General features: G+C 40.8%; 1 long non-coding RNA gene across 1 annotated transcript; it reads left to right on the forward strand.

Annotated features, from left to right (window-relative positions):
• The first annotated feature begins 1,608 nt into the window (after positions 1 to 1,608).
• LOC129148709 (uncharacterized) lies at positions 1,609 to 4,878 on the forward strand. Its single transcript, XR_008555669.1, has 3 exons — positions 1,609 to 1,687; positions 4,494 to 4,717; positions 4,803 to 4,878. It is a non-coding gene; the product is annotated as an uncharacterized LOC129148709 (long non-coding RNA).
• Positions 4,879 to 8,643: the final 3,765 nt, after the last annotated feature.

Consider the following 8,643-nt stretch of genomic DNA (forward strand, 5'->3'; position numbering starts at 1 on the left):
CCTATTTATTAAACACCAAGTATGTGCCAGGGATTTTCCTAAAAAGTGAAGACTCAAGTGAACAAAAGCAAGCATGATCCCCCTTGTAGAATTAACGGTCTAGCAGAGAAGACACACTTAAACTAATAATCACAGAATAGAGGGGAAATGATTACCATAATTAAGTGCCAGGAAGGGAAGGCATATGGTGTCATGTTAGCTCACCACAGGAGGGCTTGCTGTAGGTAGAGAGGAAAAGTAAGGTTTCCCTGAGGCAGTGATGCTTGTGTGGACATTTGAACTTGTGAGGAGTAGGCAAATGAGGAAGGATCAGGGGAAAGAACAGACAACGCATCTCAGACAGAAGGAACAGCATGTACTGAGGGAGAACAATCAGGATGCAGTTTAGTGAGCAAGTGGGCAGATGTGGGAAGTGGGATGTGGCCTTATTGGGAGGAGGTGCAGTGTGGTCATGTAGGATCTTAGAGTTTACATTAAGGATTCGGATCTTTATTCTAAGTGCAATGAGAACTCATCAAATGACTTTTCAAGCAAGAGGGTGAGGTAGTAACATTTGAACTGAACACGCTCACTACAGAGTAAACAACAGAATGGAGTAAGAGGATTAAAGACAGAAACAGAATAGGGGGAGGGTCACATAGAATCCATTGAAATGGTTCAGGAAGGAAGATGGTAGTTTGAACAGGATATTAGAATAAAGATAGGATATTAGAATAATGATCCAGAAATAGGTATGGGAAATATTTAAGTGGTAAATTTTACAAAAACTGGGGATAGATTGGATACAGGGGGTACACAGTTAACTCTGGGTTTCTGGCTTTGATAATGTGTAGAATATGGCAACATTTACTGAGAAAGAAGATAGTAGGGAAGGATTAAGTTTGATGAGGAACTCATGGAGTATGAAGGACAATGTAGGAGTTGATTTCGACAAAACTTCCAGATGAGCTGAAGTTGTCAAGAAGACAATTGGAGAGATGAGTATGGCATCTGGGGAAGAGGTCTGGTTGAACTGCTTATTTGCAAGTATTCTGCAGAGGGGTGAGAATTGAGCCTTGAATGTGGATTGGGCTGCGCAGGGAAAGAGTCTAGAGGGAAATACGAAAGCCTAGGAGCTGACTTTGAGAACACTCAAGATTTGGTGTCTTGACAGATGAGAATCGCCTGCAAAGGTGACTTCTATCTCTTTGGCAGCCTTCTTGAAACCACGTGACTCAAAAGGCCAACCAGGAGAGTAGGGTGTCCTAGAAGCCAAGGAAAGACTGTGTAAGAAATGCTTAAGAGACAATACACACTGAAAGCTAGTGAAAGGCCAAGTAAGATGAGTGTTGATGAATGTCTCATGGGTAAGATCATTATTGAATATGTAAGAGCTATATTGATAAGATGAGTAGAAACCAAACCAGAGTACACGGGAGAGTGAACAAAGTGAGACTCTTGGCAAGTCTGATGGGAATGACCTTGGAGACTTAAACAAGGGCTTGCCCCTCCCAGACCTAGGCTTCCTAAAGCTACAGGAGGCTTGGACAAGACTACAGCTTCACCTTAGGCCAGTGTTTCTCCACAGCAGCATGCTTAGGAGTCACACCAAACCTACTGATTCAGACTCTCCAAATGCATGATATGCTGCTAGAATCAGAAGCCAGCTCTAACCTTATGCTGTAACTCAGCTTGCTTCAAATTTCAGGTATTTGTTTGTTTTTTAATTTATTTATCTTTGTTGTTGAAAGTATTACAGATATCCTTCTTTTTTCCCCATTGACCCCCCTCCTCCCCACTCCCATATCTTCCCCAAGCCTGCACCCCACTATTTTCTGTAACAATGGGTTATGCATATATGTTCTTTGATTGGTGTCTTCCCTCTTGCCCCCCTTCCCTTTGAGGCCCCTCAGTCTATTGCATGCTTCTATGTCTCTGGACCTATTTTGTTTGTCAATTTATTTTGTTCATTAAATTGCACATATAAGTGATATCATGTGATACTTATACCACTGTCATAATTAGTCTCATGTACATGTACCTCCTGAGCTATCATTTACTTATTATATTTATTTAAATCTGCCCACTTTACAACATAGACTAATTTATCATTTAAGGAAAATTTATTCTAATACCATAAAACCGTCATTTATTGGAAGGTGGTTACTGTAAATAAGTAAATAAATAAAATAGTGAGAGATTTTTAAATGTTAAATTCTAGATAGCTACTAAAGCATATGATTCTGAACCTGACATACGCTTTAGAATAAACAAAAGGTAAGGAGAGCCAGTTAGCAAGAGAGATTCACCCCAAAACACAGTTGAATGCTTTCATTAGGTGATGTGCTTATTCCCTGCACAAGTTCTGAAACTGTGGTGTTTTCAGTCCACAAATTGAAAGACATGGAAAAACAAATGTGATCTTTCCTAGCTTGGTTTCTACTGTCTAATCTCATAGTTGTCATGAGAACTACTTCAATCTCCTCCCTCTAGGTTTATGCATATGATTAATATTTGTCACAGCCTGCAGTTAGTTATCCTTGCAGTCAAATCTAAAGAACTGAACATTGCAATAGAAAGTGTCAGTTCATTCAATAAACACTTGGTGAGCCACGTCTACCCACAGTGCTGGGGTTCAGGCATGAATACCAGATAAGACAAAGTTCCCACAATCTAGGAATTTAATACCAAGAAGAGAGATGCACATGTAAACAAATTACAATTCAGAGTCAAAAGCACAACAATAAAGTGTAGAAAAGGAAATGGACGTGTGGGAGGAAGAAGGTGGGTGGGATGTCAGGAAAGTCTTCCTAGAAGCATTTACACATATACTCCAGACTATTTTTGCTTATTATGTAGTAAGAATTTTTAACTGTGCATGTATATACCTAGAGCTACTGAATATATTTCTCAGACATTTTATTGTACTTTTACTTATATGAGGTTTACTTTCTTCAAGTTGAAAGAATAGTTCACATTTATTAGTAGTTTACTTTCTCTCCTGGGGCTGTGGGGTTCTCAATGAGCAAGGAAGCTTTACCTAGCTAAAGTACCTTGCACATATGTCAGGAAACCCCAGAGCTCTGCCTGGGACCTGCTTATTATCCAGGTGACCTTGAAAAACCACAGTATTTCTGACCTGCAGTTTCTCCTGTTATAAAATAAGGCTAATAAAATTTGAAATGTGTTGAATTAAAGTAGCCTAGAATTTCTAATATTTGTGCAATTAATTTATTGTGGCATAGAAAAATGTTTAAGAGAGATATCTAATTAAAAGTAACTAGATTCTAAATTACAAAATGATTATCAGATAATTATGAAATGATATCAGACACATGACATCCAACATAGCTATCTTGAGGAAAAGAATTCAGTCTACATTTATTTCAATTAGTTTTGGGGAAGAAATTTGTTTAATTATGACTAGAGATTTAAAACATTATTTACTAGTCTTTCCAAAAAGCAAGCTACATAAATAATACATAATGGACAACCCCCTTGTTATAAAATAAAACAAACCTTTATAATTACATTCAATTCAAAATTATTTTTTTTTAAAGTCCACTAGGCAACTTACTAAACTAGTAACAGTGGTTACATATGAGGAGGTCAGGGGATGTTAGAAGAACCAATAGAATTTTTTAAAAATCATAACTTAGAAGAAATGAAAAGAAAAAAAAAGAAGCAAAGAGGCAGGAGTTGTACAAAGGAGATAAATTCTCATCCTTAGGAATGCAGGTAATGTTAGTACCTATTCTCTAATGGACATAAATAAAAACTAAAGGAAGAGCATATTATTTAGAACTAGAGGCCCAGGGCATGAAATTCGTGCATGGGGGGGGGGGGGGGGGCAAGGTGTGTGTCCGTCAGCCCAGCCTGCACCCTCTCCAATCTGGGACCCCTCAAGGGATGTCCGACTGCCCGCCTAGGCCCGATCCTGCTGGGATCGGTCCTAAACGGGTAGTTGGACATCCCTCTCACAATCCAGGACTGCTGGCTCCCAACCGCTTGCCTGCCTGCCTACCTGATTGCCCCTAACCGCTTCTGCCTGCCAGCCTGATCACCCCCTAACCCCTCCCCTGCCAGCCTGATCGATGCCTAACTGCTCCCCGGCCAGCCCAATTGTGCCTAACTGCCCCCCTGCAGGCCTGGCCGCCCCTAACTGCCCTCCCTTGCCAGCCTGTTTGCCCCTAACTGCCCTCCCCTGCTGACCTGGTTGCCCCCAACTGCCCTCCCCTGCAGGCCTGGTCACCCTAACTGCCCTCCCCTGCAGGCCTGGTCCCACCCAACTGCCCTCCCTTGCAGGCCTGGTTGCCCCAACTGCCCTCCCTTGCAGGCCTGGTCACCCCTAACTGCCCTCCCCTGCTGGCCTGATTGCCCACAACTGCCCTCCCCTTCAGGCTATCTTGAGGCAGCCATCTTGTGTCCACATGGGGGCATCCATCTTTGACCACATGGGGTGGCCATCTTGTGTGTTGGAGTGACAGTCAATTTGCATATTACTCTTTTATTAGATAGGATGATAGAGGTCATGACTAGAAGAACTAGCACGTTCACGCATGAGAAGGGCTATACTAGGGTACATTCACTTGCTCTTGGAGTGACCCAGTACAGAGGGGAAAAGGACACCGCTGGAAAGGACACTAGCGGCAGGAGCAATGTGATTGGGAAGTGATGGGACAAAGCCCAAGTGGAGAGGAGAAGCAGGGGTCTCTCTTCCCCTGTGGCCAGAGGGAAGGTAAGAGAGCGGGCCTTTGATTTGGCAGAAGAAAGATGTGAAGGTGTGGGAGTTCCTGATTGCTTCTGTTTTCTCAATGATGCAGGAGGCAACATCAGCTGAGAGTGAGAAGGAGCAGCTGTGGGTGGAGGAGTTGGTGGAGACAGCGGTTGATGTGGAAGTGTCTTTTCACTGGCAAATACACTGTCCTCAGATCTGTCCACAGGCCCTGTGGGGAGATTCATATGAGCTCGGCACTGTCCCTCTTGCTATTGATTTTGCATTTCAGTCTCTTTCACTGCCTTAATAAAATTAAGAATATTATCCAAAAACAAAAGCAAAAAAAAAAACCTAAAAAAAATAATTAAAATAAATTAGTTGCCCCCAGTGAGTAGGACTGGGAATAGGATAGAATGAAGGCAAAAAAAAAAACAACACGTATTTATTGTAAACTATTCTGTCTTTTTTTATTTTTTAACACAAACATATATTTCTCTGATAAAAATAAAACTTTAATGACTTTTAAAAGGACATTTTAAAATAACATTTTAAACCTTTAATATTGTAAGAGTCTTTTCATGAGAAGCCCAGTAAAAGTGCTTTTAAATGGGCCTCATTCATCTAAGCGAGCAGCACAGAACCCTCCCAGAGAAGGTGATGCCTCTAGGTAGTTGGTCTTTTTACTAGAACTTCAAATACCCAAAGAAGATAAAACAAACTTGACACGTCCCTCAGCAAAGTGTGTTCACTACTGAGGGGGGGAAAAAGAACCTGCCTGTAAAGTAGTGAGAGAAGATGTCCCACAGAGAAAACACTTCTCCACAAAGGACACTAAGAGGGAAAGATTAACACTGGGTTTTGCCCATCAAGATGAACAAAAACTAAGAAGGAAGAGAGAAACCTGGAGACATGCAGCACAAGACTATTTTGTGGATTGTGCTATAACTTACTTAGCTATTTGGGCATCAAAATGGGAACATCATCACCATGCCCTAACTCCTTACCACTTGAAGAATGTTACAAATTTATAAATATCACTGAGTTGTAGTAAAGAGACTAGTTCTAATGTCAAGTAATTAGCGGACATTCAGGTTTGCTAATAAGAAATAAAAGAAAAAGGAATTTAGAGTTTAACGACCCAGCTTTAGTGCATTGTTTGCAATTTACAAAGTATGGGGCATTGACCAATTCATGTAACTTTTCTGAAATGTCTTCATTTCCTTTTCTGTCTGTATCTCTACTTCTAGCTCTGTTAGAGATAATACATCATAACAGTAATAGAAGCAGCAATAACAACAACAAAAACCAACTATCGCAACATTTCTCCTAGGTTTATCCTAAAAATAATATGGTATGATGGATAATTTTCCATATATATCAACTTGACTGGCCACAGGGTATCCAGATTAAACATTATTTCTGGATGTGTCTTTAACAGTGTTTCCAGATGAGAAGGACTTTTGCCTTGATGGACTCAAGTAAAATAGATTGCCCACCCCTATGAGGGTGGCCATTATACAATCCTTTGAAGGCCTGAAGAGAACAAAAGGCTGAGGAAGGAGAAATGTGCCCCTTTCTCCTGCCTCCTAGATTGGGCTGGGACACCTCATCTTATCTTCTCTGGCCCTCGGACTAGGATTTACATCATCAACTCCCCTGGTTCTCTTGCCTTTCGACTGAATTACACCAGCTTGCAGACGGCAGAGCTTGGGATGTCTCCACCTCCATCATCATGTGAGCCAATTCCTTATAACCATGCCCTTGTATTCTACTGGTATGTTTCTCTAGAACACTAATAATTGTCATTCAGAAGCAGGTTCCTGTCCCTGAGCCTTGGTTGATTACAGTGCTTCTATCCCTTCTGGAAGCCTATAATTTGCTGCTCATATCTGCAGGGTTGTATGAGAAGTACAAAGAAACATAAATGCTATGACTAACCCATCACTATAGCACCAAAACTTAGTTGACAAAACACTTTCTCATGTATCCTTGAGGAATTTATAATTTTAGGGATGAGTAGGTAATTTTGATCAAAAGTTAAAACTATTGTATAAAAGGAAGAAATAATGAGAATGTGAAATTAGTTTTTAATATATAATTTATAACAGATTTTGTGGAGAGAAAGTTATAACTATAACTTTTGGGCATATATTTATTTAGCAGAAATAAAGGGTGTTATCCATTATTTCAAAAAAATATGTGCCATTCAACAGGACATTGGGAACACAAACAAGACAGAGAATAGATGCAAAGAACAGATTTATATTCTTGTGACCTTAAGCAATAGGTAAACCAAGAAGACAATTTAAAGTTTAACTAATAAGGGCAGATGTTTCAGTGAATAGTAAGAATAGGCAAGGTGATGCTGTAGGAATGAATACGTCCCACAGACAGTGGTAAACATAATAAAGGTTCATTTCTTACACAGAGTCCACTGTGGGTCCTGGTAAAGTTCCAGGGCTCTGTCTTCCCTGTGATAGCTCAGCAATCAGGCCGCTTTCATCCTGTGTCTCCTTGATCGACAGGACAGGGAAAAAGAGAGCTGGAGACTCCTCCTTAGACAAGCCAATGTCTTGGCCCCACAGTGACTCAAATCACTTCCACTCACAACTCCTTTGCCATATGTAATTGTATGGCCCTGCCCGATGTAAAGGGAGCTGAGAAGGGTACTTCCTAAAGTGTCTGAGCGGACAAAGAAGCAGACACCCAGGAACAGTAGTAGTAAGGCTACACAAACAGACACCATGCCCTATGGCTCTGCCTGCAGACTGCTCTCTCCCCTTAATGATATTATTTGAATTGCAAATTAAGTAATCAGCTTTAAGTAATTTAAGTAATTATTTGAAAAGCAAATTAAGTTAGTAGAAATAAGTGGGAAAATATGAGGTCTAACTAGCTAAATGGGAGGGAGGGGGGAGTCTAGGGAAGAGTCTGGATTAGAGAACCAAATGGATTCAGGGAGTCTTGAATACTGAAGACAGGATGCCGATGCACTGACATGACTGCAATCAATATAGGTAAATCAAACGTTCCTGAACCGAGTGGCATCTCCTCTTTATCAGTACCTTCCAGGGACTTGTCCACAAGTTGCTGACAACCAAGGAGGCCTGTGCTCTGACTGCTCACTGGGCACCTTGCTTCCACCAGGAGAATCTAGCCCACCCCAGGGGGGATGAGTCATAAGAAGAAAAAGTAAACAAGAACAAAATAGGAAGTTGAAATGGGATGATGTTACTTTGTACAAGCAAAGTTTGAGGACAGAAAGGATTAAACTATACCAAAGAAAGGAAAACGAACCAGAGTTTACAGAATTTTTCTCAACTACACTTGCTGTCTCTTACCCATTGCCTCTAGACTCCTGGATGACACGGGAAAGGAGAAAATTCAATAATTCAGGTAACTGCACTTAGCCTATGTCTGTTTTTAGACATATGGCTAGAAGTTTGCCTCATTTTATGAGGCTAATAAAAAAGAGAATTTTGGGTTGGGGGAACATTTTCTGTGCTATACTTATAAACGTTGCATTGATGTGCTGGTAACTTTTATGGTGACTTTTGACTCAAGGTCATTTATACTGACATCAGTGGTACTTTGCACTATGGGGACGTACAAAAAAGGTTACAGATTACACCACTACATTCCCTCCTGATTCCTAGGACCTAAGTGTCTTCCCTTGGGCTCGACGAGCCTTGCACATGTGCCAGGTACTCACTCAGGCCCACTGGGCATTCTTACACTTCCTGCTCAGGGGCACAGAGTTTGAAGACACATTTCAGATGGCTCCTTAGAATCTCAGGGAGCAAAAGGGCAAAGCAGAAACTTTTACTTTCTGCTTTACACATAGTGTAGTTTAAAATTTTTTTTTTTTTAGTATTCATTTTAGAAATTTATAAAAATGTATAAAGCGTAGAGAATCAATAGGACCTGTCTAAATTGTGAATTCGATA

The sequence above is a fragment of the Eptesicus fuscus genome, chromosome 4 (genome assembly GCF_027574615.1).
Source record: "Eptesicus fuscus isolate TK198812 chromosome 4, DD_ASM_mEF_20220401, whole genome shotgun sequence".
Lineage (NCBI taxonomy): Eukaryota > Metazoa > Chordata > Mammalia > Chiroptera > Vespertilionidae > Eptesicus > Eptesicus fuscus.